The sequence below is a fragment of the Podarcis liolepis genome (assembly GCF_965112155.1).
Source record: "Podarcis liolepis genome assembly, chromosome: 8".
Classification (NCBI taxonomy): Eukaryota; Metazoa; Chordata; class Lepidosauria; order Squamata; family Lacertidae; genus Podarcis; species Podarcis liolepis.
In genome coordinates, this window is record NC_139560.1 from 58,350,035 (window position 1) to 58,363,953 (window position 13,919).

Sequence of the window (13,919 nt, forward strand, 5' to 3'; positions counted from 1 at the left end):
CATCATGTTGAATGCAGGGGGCTTACCTCAAGGCAAAACGTGTAGAGGACTGAAGCCTTAGTCTGGATTCGTCCCATTATGTCCACCTCTTAAGAACATTTTTTCAAAAAAATAAACAAATGCATTACGATGAACGTAAATCAGCACTGTTTCCATTTGTTTAATTTTGGTCTGGGGAAAGAACATGGCAAGTAATGGACATACCTTACCACAGTATGTTTTCATTTCACACTACAAGGCTGAGAGAAATAGGCAGTTATTATTTACGAGAAGAATTATTATGACTGAAAAATATAATTAAGTGGCAACTGCATCTAAATGTTGCAGTGTATCCTCCTTCCTAAAAAAATAGTATTCCTGTTTATGGGTCCAGGCAGATATTTTCTTCCCTTCTCCACCTCATGCTTCACCCCCCCCCTTTTTAGTAGTGACTAAGCATGCTCAGTTCTCATTGTCCCTATAGTTTTGTTTTTTTTTTAAGTATTGCTGCAAACCTCAGAATTCCCCCAAGCACATGGATACATCTAGAGATGGGGAAGAAAATAAGTTCAGGCCACATTTAAAAGTGAACATACCTATTTTGCACTTTCCAAAAAATATCTGTGAACCAAAACACATCTGTCCATTGGAAATTCACAGTTCTCTGAATTTTGCGATATAGTTCTCCAGCTAAGTACAAGGATGCATATACTAGGCTGAAGGGTGCATATAAATGCATATATTGGTGGGTGAAAATGCATACTATTAGGAAAAACTGATTGCCAAAACTTATATATGAGGAGAAATTCACACTAAAATGCTAATTTTTTTTTTGTAAGGACTTAAAAAAATAATAATTAACGAACTGATGTGGAAATGTGGAGAACTTAAGACAGGAATAATGGGAAACTGAGAGAAACCAAAACTGACAAATTCTTATTTCCCAGTGGCTCTGTTTTGGCTGTAATCTGTGACGCTCACCACCTGTGTTTCCCATTAGATTGAAATAAAAAAATTCCTTCCAGTAGCACCTTAAAGACCAACTAAGTTAGTTCTTGGTATGAGCTTTCGTGTGCATGCACACTTCTTCAGATACACTGGAAGGTGTGGGTGTGTTTTTTTTTATTTTTTAAATTTTTTTATTATTATTTTGACCATGGCAGACCAACACGGCTACCTATCTGCCATTAGATTGAGTGACTGGTGACCTTGAGAACGGCTCTTTATTTGACTTGTCAAGAGAGAACTTATACTATCTCATTTCCACACATTATATATTTTGCTGTGGGGTATATGAAAGAGTATATGAGACATATGAATAGGGAAAGCCCTTAAGTGCACTGCTCTGTACAATTAGTATAAAGTGAAAACTTGGACAACTTTTTTATTTCTTCCTGACAGGACTCAACTAAGCTTTATTAATTTAAAGGACTCCAGCACAGAAGGCCTCTATCTGTCTGTCTATCTATCTATCTATCTATCTATCTATCTATCTATCTGATAGGACCAGCATGAACTTCTCTAATCAATGGCACAATTTGAGGAGGACTGAATGTGATAAGGAACCCTTCACCTTTAGGTCAGTTGTCTAAATCTAGCCTAGGTTGGTAGTGAACAACCAAGGCCATTATCATCTGCTGGCTACTGAATGAGAGCAGTGGCCCTAGACCATTCCCCAGGAACAGATTGGCAGATGATGCTTTCATACTTGACAATAATTGGCACCTAAGCTTGATAAAAGGAGACAAAGGAAGAATGACCATGGAGACCCTCTGATCTTCTCACCTCTGTTGGTTATTTTTGTTCAGGTCAGGTCTCTGTTGTCACACTATTGGCAAGTCATTAAGGGAGCTTTGACTTTTTTGTGTGGCATCTTGCTTCTTTCTACTGAGCTCAAGCAAGTTAATTTTCCATACTTTTATTGTCAATGTTTCCCCCTTTCAGGTCTGCTGTTTTCTTTAGGTTGAGTGACTCTTCTTAATAAGCTAGAGGTGCACAGTGAATGAATAGCCCTGTTACAGTAAGTCCCATTGTGATTGAGGCTGATATGCTCAGTCCCTTTGTTGTTGTTTAGTCATTTAGTCATGTCCGACTCTTCGTGACCCCATGGAGCAGAGCACGCCAGGCACTCCTGTCTTCCACTGCCTCCTGCAGTTTGGTCAAACTCATGCTGGTAGCTTCAAGAACACTGTCCAACCATCTCATCCCCTGTCGTCCCCTTCTCCTTGTGCCCTCCATCTTTCCCAACATCAGGTTCATTTCCAGGGAGCCTTCTCTTCTCATGAGGTGGCCAAAGTATTGGAGTCTCAGCTTCAGGATCTGTCCTTCCAGTGAGCGCTCAGTCCCTTAATAACCTCTAAATTCAGTTTGGTGTTTAAGAATGATGAATTATGTTCTAAAGTTAACCTCCCATATGTGAAAGGTGTGTGTGTGGGTGTGTGTTTTAAAGTGTAGGATTCTCTTGTTACAGCAGAAGAAGTTGCATTTCCAGGATATATCCATATGGACCAAACAATTGTATTTCCCCACAGCTGTTCACCAGTGAATACTTTAAGAATCAATAACAAGGAGACAAAACATTAGCACTGTAAAATCTGGTTGATTTATAAAAAAGTGAAAATATTGGTCATTTTGGATCAGTTAACAAAAGGGTACACCTGAAAATTTCAGTTGCTCTCTGTAAAGCTTACAGTGGTCTGGTTGGTAGGCCACATTAGATCATTTCTATCACACCGTTCCTCTCAAAGGACATCCAAACACATTAAGGACAAGGCCCAGCAATTTGGCCCATGAGGCTGCTTGCTCCAAACGATGACCACTTCCCCCTCCAAATGCCACCCATTTATTTATGTAGCATAATAGCTATACCACTTGATTGTAGTAAAACCTCTAAGTGGCTTATAACAGGAGCAACCAGGACTCCCAATGGTTTCTTGGCAAGTAGGACTCCCTGGCCATACTAGTCTTTACATTGTGCCTTCAAATGATTTAAACATCATCAATCTTAAACTTCATTAATAAACCCAAGTTCCCTGTATAATATCAGTTCATGATTTGGACTTCTTATTTCTAATTTTATTACAGGTGATTATAGTCAATTTTACAGTCTGTTTCCCTCGTGTGCCTAATCTAATATTTCTTCAGTCGCGTATATCAAACACATTTTGTTAACTGAAGAACAGAATACATACATTCTTTTAAAAGCATGCTTTGTATGCTCCATTTGAATTCAAATGGAACATCCTTTTAGGTTAGTAAAATCAAGATGTACGTTCCATTCAGTAATTTCACAGGTCATTATCAAGTGTTTTTGGATACCTAGATGTGGGTACAGTTACTCTTCCGTTCTCAAGCAATAACTGTATTGTTATAGAGGGGTTTATACCCATATAAGGGCTATGAAATCAAGCCTCTATTGAAATGGTTGAGCACGGTAAATTATTTTTTTAATCTTCCCTCCTGGTAGTGATAAAACACAATGTAATTGGGTACTTGTGTATCTGTCACTTAATGCTTCCACATCCGCTCCATCAAAATTCAAAATCAGGTAAGCATTATGTAGCAAACAATTTGAAGTACCTTGTCTGGGGCTACATTCCTCGTGGCATGGTAACAGATAATGCTGCTGAATGCTATTTGATTGGCATACTTGTTCCATTGTATCTGCTGATGCTGACGGGTGAGTGAATAGACCTATACAGAAGGAGAGAGCTCTTGAAAAATTATGACTTAAACTCAGACATTCAATACAGTCAGCAATAATTGTGAAACCAGAAAACTCCAGAGAGATGGGACAGTTTGCCCTTATTTCAGAAGTATTGAAGTTACAAAATAATTATAACTTTGCATGTACATACTGCCTTTAACTGACTCTTTACAGAATATCTACTTTTTAATAAGTGGGCAAATATGAAATTTGTTCACTTTAATAATTCTGTCACTTAAAGTTTGCCTGTGTTGGTATATTAGACTGGTCTGGTCTATGCTAGGGACACTTACTGTTTAGAGTGGTATAGTTACTGTTTGAGCCAAGGTTTTAAAGAGTTAATTTGTTTCCCATAGGGCAGTGCGGTTACCATTGTGTTCTTGAATGTGATGCACATGTCCTGTGTGGATACTGTTAGGAACGAGGGCTCACAAACCTCTCTCCCTAGGAAGGTGCCCCATAGTGGGAGACCAACATGGGGAGATGCACATGCCACCATTTTGGATGTCACCGAAGAGGTGCTGAAAAAGATGCGTGAGTCCATTGTGCCCATCCAATTTTTCATGAAAGGGTTAACACTCAGAATCATCACAGGCAAGTAGTCCGTGTGGCTCTGCGTCAACAAGGGCATCTGTGACAAATGATGGCACTCTCTCGTTGCTCTCTGCTGTGCTGTGTTCGTTTGCTTTTAGCCTTAGGGTTGTGTTCCATCCTCCCTAGAAAGGGAAATAATGCAGCCCTCATTTGCCTCATGTGAATAAGATTTGCATATCTTCTAATTTCCAGATTCACAATTTTCTCTGCTGAAAGAACAGCCCATATAATTTGATTCCACAAGCCACTGAGAGTTAAATTTGGTCCTGTCATGCTTCATTGTGAAAGACAATACTTATATAATATCTCTAAGAGATGTTGTTGTTGTTGTTGTTGTTGTTGTTCATGTCAATAGAAAGCTGATAGTCATAATCTAAGCAGCAATTATCTTTTATATATGCCCTTGCTTCCGGCTGCCATTCTCATCAGGTCTCTTTTTAATACATCCTCCTCAGGCTAGAGACGAAAGGTAGCAATTTTACTGTGGTGGAGGGAAGGATAAAAGTGGGGTTTATTACCACTAGAAAGAAATGAAATAAATGTATACTATGTTGTCTATTTATAGAAAGCTGTGAGGTGTCCTTCCATACTTCTTGATTTTCTCTGTTGGACCAGAGAACAGAATGCTGACATTATAAACATAATGCCTGTCATATTATTAGGACAGGCAGGCCAGGGTCAGGGGTTGGTTTGGTCAGGAACTTGACAGAGTTTTCACTTGCATTCAGAACATTCCTGATGCTGCTTGTGTTCCTTTTAGTCTTTGTCACCACTAATTCCCTCTCCCTTTGGCCCAATCCACCCCACCTGTGTCAGAGAGGGCAGGTGAGTTGCCTTCTCCCTCGTTGCAGGATTGCACAGGCTGTGGCCCTGAGAGCGAGGATGAATGTTGGGCAAGGGACCGTTGCTTTGATGTGCTCTTCTAAAAATGAGCTGATTTGGGCTCAGTTCAGATCAAGCCAAAGTTAGCTCAGGTTGTCAGGTTGACATACAGAATTAAAAATAATTCAAAAGAAAGAAATGAAGAGATCGCAATTTTAAGCCACCCTGTTCACTGGCGGCCCTAGCTCAGTGTCATCATTCAGGTATCATTCTCCCACTCAGTACACTTGGTTTCTTGGCTGGAACACCACAACATAACTAAATTAGACTGAGTGTCCAGCACTGTGATATCATCCCACTCAAAGACTGATATGTGATTGATTAGGGTTGCCGTTTGATGAATCCTCTTCTCTTGACCTAAGTAATAAAATCATTTGGCACAGATCTACAAGTTTATTGATGCCTACCATATCTATGTCCATATACCTCTCTATATCTATTGATCCAACCAGTGTTATTTTTCTAGAAAAAGAGATGCCCGAACTCCTCATGAACACCTCCCTTGTTCTCTTATAATGGCAGTGGCACCCTCCTGAGAGGTGCCAGAAGTGAGTTCCAGCAAGTTCCGACTGGAAAAAAGCCCTGGATCTAACCAATTATATGCTCTGTGGAAAAGGAGGAAAAGCACAAGGGCATACCCTAAAAGGACTAGATATAGTGTTGCTTCATTGGCTACCAAACTACAGCTAAAAACAGGGATTTCCTCTTGGTTTCCACAACAGAACTGACCTAGAGCCTAAGGGCAGGTATGCTGATTTTGTGGAATTAGACATGCACACGTCTTGTTCTTCTGCACTGCTGTAACATGTCTCCAGGGTTGCATACTTTGCTTTGTATTCATTCTGCTTGTCATTTGAGAAGACAGGTTTTCTGTTTTGTACTTACAGGGTATGTGAAGCAGTGTCGTGCAGTCAGATCTTTGACATAGGAGAGCTGTTAAAGATACGCATAACTCCCAAGGGGAATTTTTTTAGTCATCTTTCTGAAAAGTCTTTCTGAAATTCCCCTTGAAATTTCACTTTAGGGGAAAATTTGGTGGCAACTCTAGTCCTTATCTTCACTTTGTCAGCGGTTCCTTGTGGAAGGAATGACAGAAGGTCTTTTTGGATTCTGGATGTGTGAACCTCTCAAGCCCCCAAGGGGTTCATTTCCCCATCCATTAACCCCAGAGCCCTCAAGGCAAATGTAAGGAATCCCCATTTCAGCATCATAATGTCTTCAGGTGTTCACCAGTGACAGTGGGACTGTGTACACACCATGCATTTAAAGGGCATACCCCCAATCATCCTGGGGGTCCATAGTTTGTTAAGGGTGCTGGAAATTATAGTTTAGTAAGGAATAAACTACAGTTCCCAGGATTCTTTGGGGGCAACGTGCTTTATCAGTATGGTGTGTGTACAGCATGCATGTCCCACATCTGAGGTCAGCCAACTTGTTCCATGACAATGCTGGGGGGGCGGGGCGGTTTTCTATGAGAAAACATTAACAGGTTGCAGTTGGGAACACCATTAAGAGGAAATAAACTCTTACCCACAGCTCACAGCACACACATACCAAAGTTTAGTCCAATTGATAGTGCCCTTTGACTTTCTCCCTTACAAGGGGATGGCATCCGTTATTCAATTCATACAGGAAAGGACAGCCACTGCATTTAGAGAAAACACTGCATTAGAGGCAAAACCTGCCACTCAGCCTGTGACACTGGGTACCTTCACTTCACTGAGATGGAGGCGTGGGATGAGTGTCTTTGCAAACAACACACGAAGACTCATTACAGCCCTCTCAAGAGCCTCTGCAGTCGAGAGTCATTTCCTCCATAACCCCCTGCCTGTCATAATGATGGGCATTTTCACTGCTTAGGAATGAAAAGCAAACAGATGCATTCAGTTCCACTAATCTATGTTCAGGCCTTTATGTGCAATTCTATGTGCAGGCCTTTCTGTGTCCCGCTACATTGAAATTAATGCAGATTTCTCTTCTCTCTTTTCCTCCAGCTGGCAGTGACAATATGCATATTGAAATGGCATGTTTTCTGCTGGTTGGTGTAGACAGAAAAAGGAGAAATGGTTACCTTGTGGTGCTGATTCAGTGGGAAATCTCATACTCCAAACTGTTACCAAGTAGATGGTACCATTGCTGTCATTAGTTCTGGAGATGGCTGTTTGCAAAAGCGGAGGGGGAGGTTCAGTCTTTTTTTTTTTTTGTCCTTCATGGCTTGTCCTACATTAGGAAACAGTTAAACTCTAGAGACAAGCGCAGAATAATGTGTGTGCTAGGGGGAAGAAAAGCAATCTTTCTTCAGCAACACATATAGAATTGCTGGTGCAAAGGGTCACCCATTATACCAGGGAGATCAATCATTCTGCTAAAACATCTCACACATGTGGAACAGAATCTTCTGCACACTTGCTTCTCTTGAGCCTTGCAGATTAACTGCTTTCTTTCTTTCTCTTTTGCAAGTAGTGCAATGTGCTGTAATATACAATGGACTTCTTTGTACAGGATCCACCGCCTTTCCGTCTTCCAGTTAGGTTCCATAGTCCATCAGAAATGACAAGCAAAGGTGGATGGGGACAAGGAGGAGAGCAGAAGAAATCAATATTTCTATGGAAATGGCATGGGCAAATAGGAAGCACACAAGTGTTTCACTCGTTCTCCTTGTCTGATTGGTTTGTATCTCGGATAGAAGTGTAAGATTTCAATGGGCAGATATTTAAAATATGAAATAAATTCTGTTTCTTTTTCCAAGGGAAAAATGAACAGTGAGAAGTGTTGAAACATAGTAGTAGACATTTGAGAAACACTGGAATAATTGCATGTTTTCGTATCAGTGCCAAATGAAGTTATACCTGCCAGGCTCAGAAATTATGAGTACAATAGCTCTGAGACTATTGTGAGCCAGCTCTGGAAGAATGTGGGTGATTTGACATTCCTCACCATACATTGGGCAGAGCAGTGACATTTGTCTGGACCCACAAACGGATTAGAAGAATGAGGAATGACTTGAAATACTTTTATTCTCTGGGGCCTCTAAGTCATACTTCAGCTATTTGGAGCTGCCTGGGTCATGTGATTTTTAGCTCCTTGAGTTACCAGATTCATAATACTAAGGGGAGGTCTCTAGATTATAAATTGTTTTAATAGAGGAGGGAACTAGTGGCTCCATTAGCTGCAGACTTTGGGGTTGAGTCCAGGATCCTGTAGTCTGATAGTTTTTTATATAAGAAAGGGAGCTTTATACATATTTTAATAATAATAAAAAGAATAAAATAAAATAAATGACATCTCAAGAAATGAATATTCGTGGCATCTCCATTTGTTTTTAATGGACAACTTGGTAGTCCTTGTGTGCCATCCTTGTTATATGTGCATAGAAGTGTATACCTTTTTGTTTCAGCTATGAAGTTATAACTGAGTACAGCATCTATGACAAGCATCCCCTAAGCCTGGTGCCCTTCAAACCCACAAGCTTTGGCAATTGCCTGTGGCCACCTGCACCAAAATGTGACGTTAGATGCATGCATGCAAATATGTGGAAAACACGTACCCATAAACTGTGGATAATTTCAGCTTGCGGACATGTATGTTTGCGGACATTTATCTCCACTTCCAGTGTCAAAACATTTCTCAAAGGGGTATATTTTGGGGTGGGGAAAAAAATCTTTATTTTCCCATGGTGTGAGAGCAGCCCCAACTGTTGATATTTGCCTGGACTGCCAGCTCCAGAACTACAGTTTTTTAAAACTAATGTCAGGTGCTTTTGTGCTTACCATTCATCAAGTTTTCATCCCAGTTAGTTTTGCAAGGTCTTGGGGTGGTTAAAAATAGATTCTGGCAGATGCTGTGATGCAGGAGTATGGCATGGGTGAACTTTTGAAGCTCCTGAAGCCCCCAAACACAGCGTGACTCTATGCTCAAGAACAATTCCCAACGGTCTCCAACGGCAGCATTCTTTGGCTCCGTGACCTACTTCTGGTAGCTGCTGTAGTTATTACACATGTCTTTGCCAGACTGAATTACTGTAACTGCCACCTGAAAAGTCACTTGGAACACACACACAATCCAAAGCCTGAAAACCAGAGGTACACGTTTTCTCATATAATACAAGTAAATGCAACAATGACAAGCAAATACAATGTGCTACATGTTCTTCTCGGTTTTCAACCAAATTGCACAGCAGAATATAGTCAAGCCAGATTGACATGGAAGAATGAACATATATCCATTTCCCCAGTTTGATGCAGGCTGCCACGGTGTTGTAATTGCTAGCAAACAGATTTTCAACCATTTCAGCTGGCTTCTGCAGCATGGATTCACATAAGGAGAAGGGGTGGGGGAAATTTTATTCTAATTTGCTACATCTGGTACTTCCTTTACACCCTTGGCCACACACAGAGAATTATAAAACCCTTTCATGTCTAACACTTAGGCAGCGGCGTAGCGTGGGTTGTCAGCACCCGGGGCAAGGCAAGTAATTTGCGCCCCCTAACCCGGGGCAAGGCAAGTAATTTACGCCCCCTAACTCAGGGCAAGGCAAGTAATTTGCGCCCCCTAACCCCTAACCTGCCGCCGCTGCCAGCTTCTTGCTGCTGCCTGGTCTGGTCTGGTGTGGTTCTCTCCCGCGCTCAGCGCTGCGTTGCGCTGGGCAGCCGCTGCACTGTCCCTCCCCCAGATAGTCCCTCGCTCTCTCTCCGCACTGCACGCCTGGCACCCACCCCCTCCACAGTGGGCGGCCACCCAGCGGCTCGGATCGGATTCGCACAGCCAGCACTGCAGTGAGAGAGAGTGAGTGAGCCAGGTAGGGGCAGAGAGCTGCGAGTGCGAGTGCGCGCCCCCCAGATGTTGTGCCCGGTGCGGCCGGCCCCCCCTGCACCCCCCACGCTACGCCACTGCACTTAGGACATCCTCTTCCTGCTGACTTGGGAGTAATACCCATTGAATTCAGGAAGACTTACTTTCCGAGTAGACATGTATAGGCTTATACTAGCTTGTGTCTGTGTATGAGAGCAAGAAATATCCTATTTACTTACTTCCAGAATTCATGCAATTTATAATGTCTTCCACCTGCCTAAAACATAACACTGGTCCTTCATGCCATATTCAGCCATCACTTTCTTGACTTTCCTCTGTTACTTTGAGCCTTTTCAACATGGAAGGTGTTTCCAGGATTAGAAATCATATTGCATTTACTAGTACAGAAGCCCACAGAATGGAAGGGCTCAATTCAGAGTGCTGGTTTTCAATGCCCTACATAGCTTAGGAACATGATTTATGTTGAGCTGCCTTTTCCTGTATCAGTCTGCCCATCATCTGATGCCTGAGAGGTTGCTCCTTGCCTCTACTATAAGGTCCCAGAGTGGGTTATAAAAATGTAGACAGACAGCTTTAAAAACAGGGGTTTTTTTGTTTTTTAAAATTATAGTCACAGGAGTAGGCTGCATTCTAAAATATATGTGTCTCAGGTGTCAATGACCGGAGTAAAGAGGTGTGTCTTGAGCATATGATAAAAGCCATGTCATATAAAAGTATCAGACCCACCTTGGTGGGGAAGAAATTCCACAACCTAGGAGCTTCCACAGCTCATTTTCAACTGCTATCCCTAAGCTTCCAAGGGCAGTGGAACCACCAAGAGGGTCTATCTCTTCTTAAAACCTTAGTGTATCCATTGCATTGCATCACATGACATAGAAACATAGACTTGTAGAGTTGGAAGGGACCCTGACATATGGTGAATTGCTAAAAACATGTTAACTGAATCAAGTGCAAGGGCACTGATAGCCTTTCTTGATAAAGGGGTGTGTTAACACAGCAAGTTGATCTCCAGGAAGCAATCAGATTCTACATGTAAAAATCCCTGCACAGTTCAGTACATCTGAATGTTGCGTTCCTGTTCCAATGTTAAAAATGGTTTAAAACAAAGAATAGGGTGGGTTCTAAAATATCTATATCTCAGGTGGCAACCGTCAGGCTGATGCTTCAGCATATCATGAAAGCTATATGGTATGTAGCCTTCACCTTCAGGAAATTAGTTATGAAGTGGAAGTAAAAAAAGAAGCAGCAGCAGAAATTGCTTTCCTTATTCAGTAAGGAAAATTTTCAAATGCCCAGATTATTTCAGAACAGTTCAGCTTGAAGTAGACAGTTCTTTCTTTCTTTCTTTCTTTCTTTCTTTCTTTCTTTCTTTCTTTCTTTCCCCTATAAAAAGCTCTTAATTTCAAAATATCCCTTTACACTGTAAAGTTTACAGAGACCATCAAGACCGTGGACCCGATTCAGGGACCCATATTGTTGCAATAGGGAGAGGGCGATTCTGTGACAATTCAGATGGAACTGATTTGTGCTGTAACAAATAAAATAAATGAAGAATTTAAAACTCTTCAGATTGGTTTGCATCAGAGGACAGTAGATGTAATAGGGACTAGACAGTCATTTTCCCCACCAACTATACTTTTCATTCATTTCAAGTGTTATGAGCAAAATTACCTGGTGCCTTTATATACCTTCAGAAAGAAATAAGGAGCTGAAAGGTATTGAATAGAGATGTGAACTATCTACTGAGTTGTTATATTCCCAGTGCTGATATGCACTTGATGCAACTCATTATACCAGAATCTCGTTTCAAAACAGGAAAAATCAGGTTTAAAATAGGAAAGAAAAATCTACACCTCTCTATTATTGACTAGAAAGCATGACATAATTTGAAGTTCGTTTTCCTTTCCATTTCTTGTCAGGAAAATGATCCTTCTGGTTCACCAGCCGTTAAAATGTGGCTCTTTTTTTGGGGGGGGTGTTATTAGATTTTTGTTTTTGTTTTTATTTTATATATTGCAATTTTTTGGGGGGGGTGAACCTCCCTGAGACTTCTGGGTATAGGGCGGTATATAAATTCAATAAATGAAATGAAATGAAATTAGCCTGGTGACCAGTCTGATCTTTGAGGAAAAGTCTGCTCTTTGCTAAACTAACAGCCGTTTATATGTTCTGATGATTTACAGCAGCAGCAGCAGCAGCATTGTAGCAATTACTGGGCCTCCAATGTCAACAAGAAGTCTGTCAGAGCTGTGGCTCATTGGTGGTCTCCATGCAAAAGGTCCTAGGTTGAATTCCTGGCATCTCCAACAACCCTGGGGGACGGACGGACTATGGTTTCAAACCCTGGAGAATTGCTTCCAGTAAGTGTAGACACTCTGGTGACATGGATACAGTGGTACCTCGGGTTAAGAACTTAATTTGTTCTGGAGGTCCATTCTCAACCTGAAACTGTTCTTAACCTGAGGTACCACTTTAGCTAATGGGGCCTCCCACTGCCGCCGCGCCGCCGCAACACAATTTCTGTTCTCATCCTGAAGCAAAAGTTCTTAACTCGAGGTACTATTTCTGGGTTAGCAGAGTCTGTAACCTGAAGCATCTGTAACCTGAAGTGTCTGTAACCCGAGGTACCACTGTACATACTTTTCCCCTGGTAGCACCGGTGTTATGAAATGCACTCACTGCTGAAATACAAGAGGACCCATCTACACTGGCGTTCTGTAGGCTTTTGAAGATGCACCTGTTCACACAGGCATTCCCTTGATCTCTCAACCTGAGCCTCCTATTTTAATTGCTGCACTGCTTTAATGGGATTGTTTTAATTATGGATGTTTCTACTTCACCATTTGATCTTAGCTATGATGGTTATTAGGCTCAGCCTCCATGATCATACTTCTGAAAACCATTGGCCAGAAATTGCAGGAGGGACTCAACTTCTGCTTGCAGGTGCCATAGGTACCATCTCATGCCCAAGATTGTGGGTTTCCTTCAACGGAGGGCTTCAACTTTGCCCACTGACTTTGTGGGGGCCTAGCCCCCACAAATATATCATTGTGGGTGCCAAAGCACCCACGCCCCCCTGGAGTTGGCTCCAGTGGCAGGTGACATGGGCCAGGAGTCCGCTTTGCCAGATGAACAGCAGCCTGAAGGGGGAGTGACTCCATCTGCAGCTCATCAGAGGAGAAGGCACTGAAGAGAACCAGCTGGCTCTGGCCTTCTTAAGCAGAGCTCTCAGCAGCAGTCAGATGCTGAAAACAACACCTGTGGGTCCTGGCGCTACCCTGCTGCTTCCTGCTCTCTATCCGGACCATTGGCTCTGGGTTCATCTGGGTTCCCTCTGGACTGTCTGACTCTATGTGGATTCTGCTTTCAGGCAAGTGTTCCCCAGAGACTCCTGGCCCCTGCTTGCTCAACAATGGGACTTGGATGGAGCTATGACAGCAGGTTTCCCTCAAGCATCTGGGTGGCCATTGTGAGAACAGGTTTCTGCACTAGATGGGCCAATGGCTTGATCCAGCAAATTCTTCTTATGCTCTTACGATGGGATTGTTTTATTGTATGTTTTGATTATGGATATTTATATGTTTATGTAACTGGTTTTTATGCTCTGTAGGCAACCCAGAAGCCCATTTTGGCATCAGGCAGTTTATAAAGCAGACATTACCACCGCTAATTAATTAGACAATACTGAGCTAGGTGGACCAATGAGCTAACCGGTATAAAGCAGCTTCCTGGACCAGGCCAAATGCCCATGCCCAGTGGCCAATCAGGTGCATGCAGCAAGCCCCTAGGGCAGGTTTTGAGAGCTGTGGTTTACTGTTGAGAGCAGGGGGCAATGGCAACCATTGGTGCTCTTGCTCCAGGGATTGGAGCAGTGTTTTTGGCCTGTGACTGTGATGGAGAGAGCATGGGCAGCATACCTTAAACTACCAGATCACCTCCCTTCTCC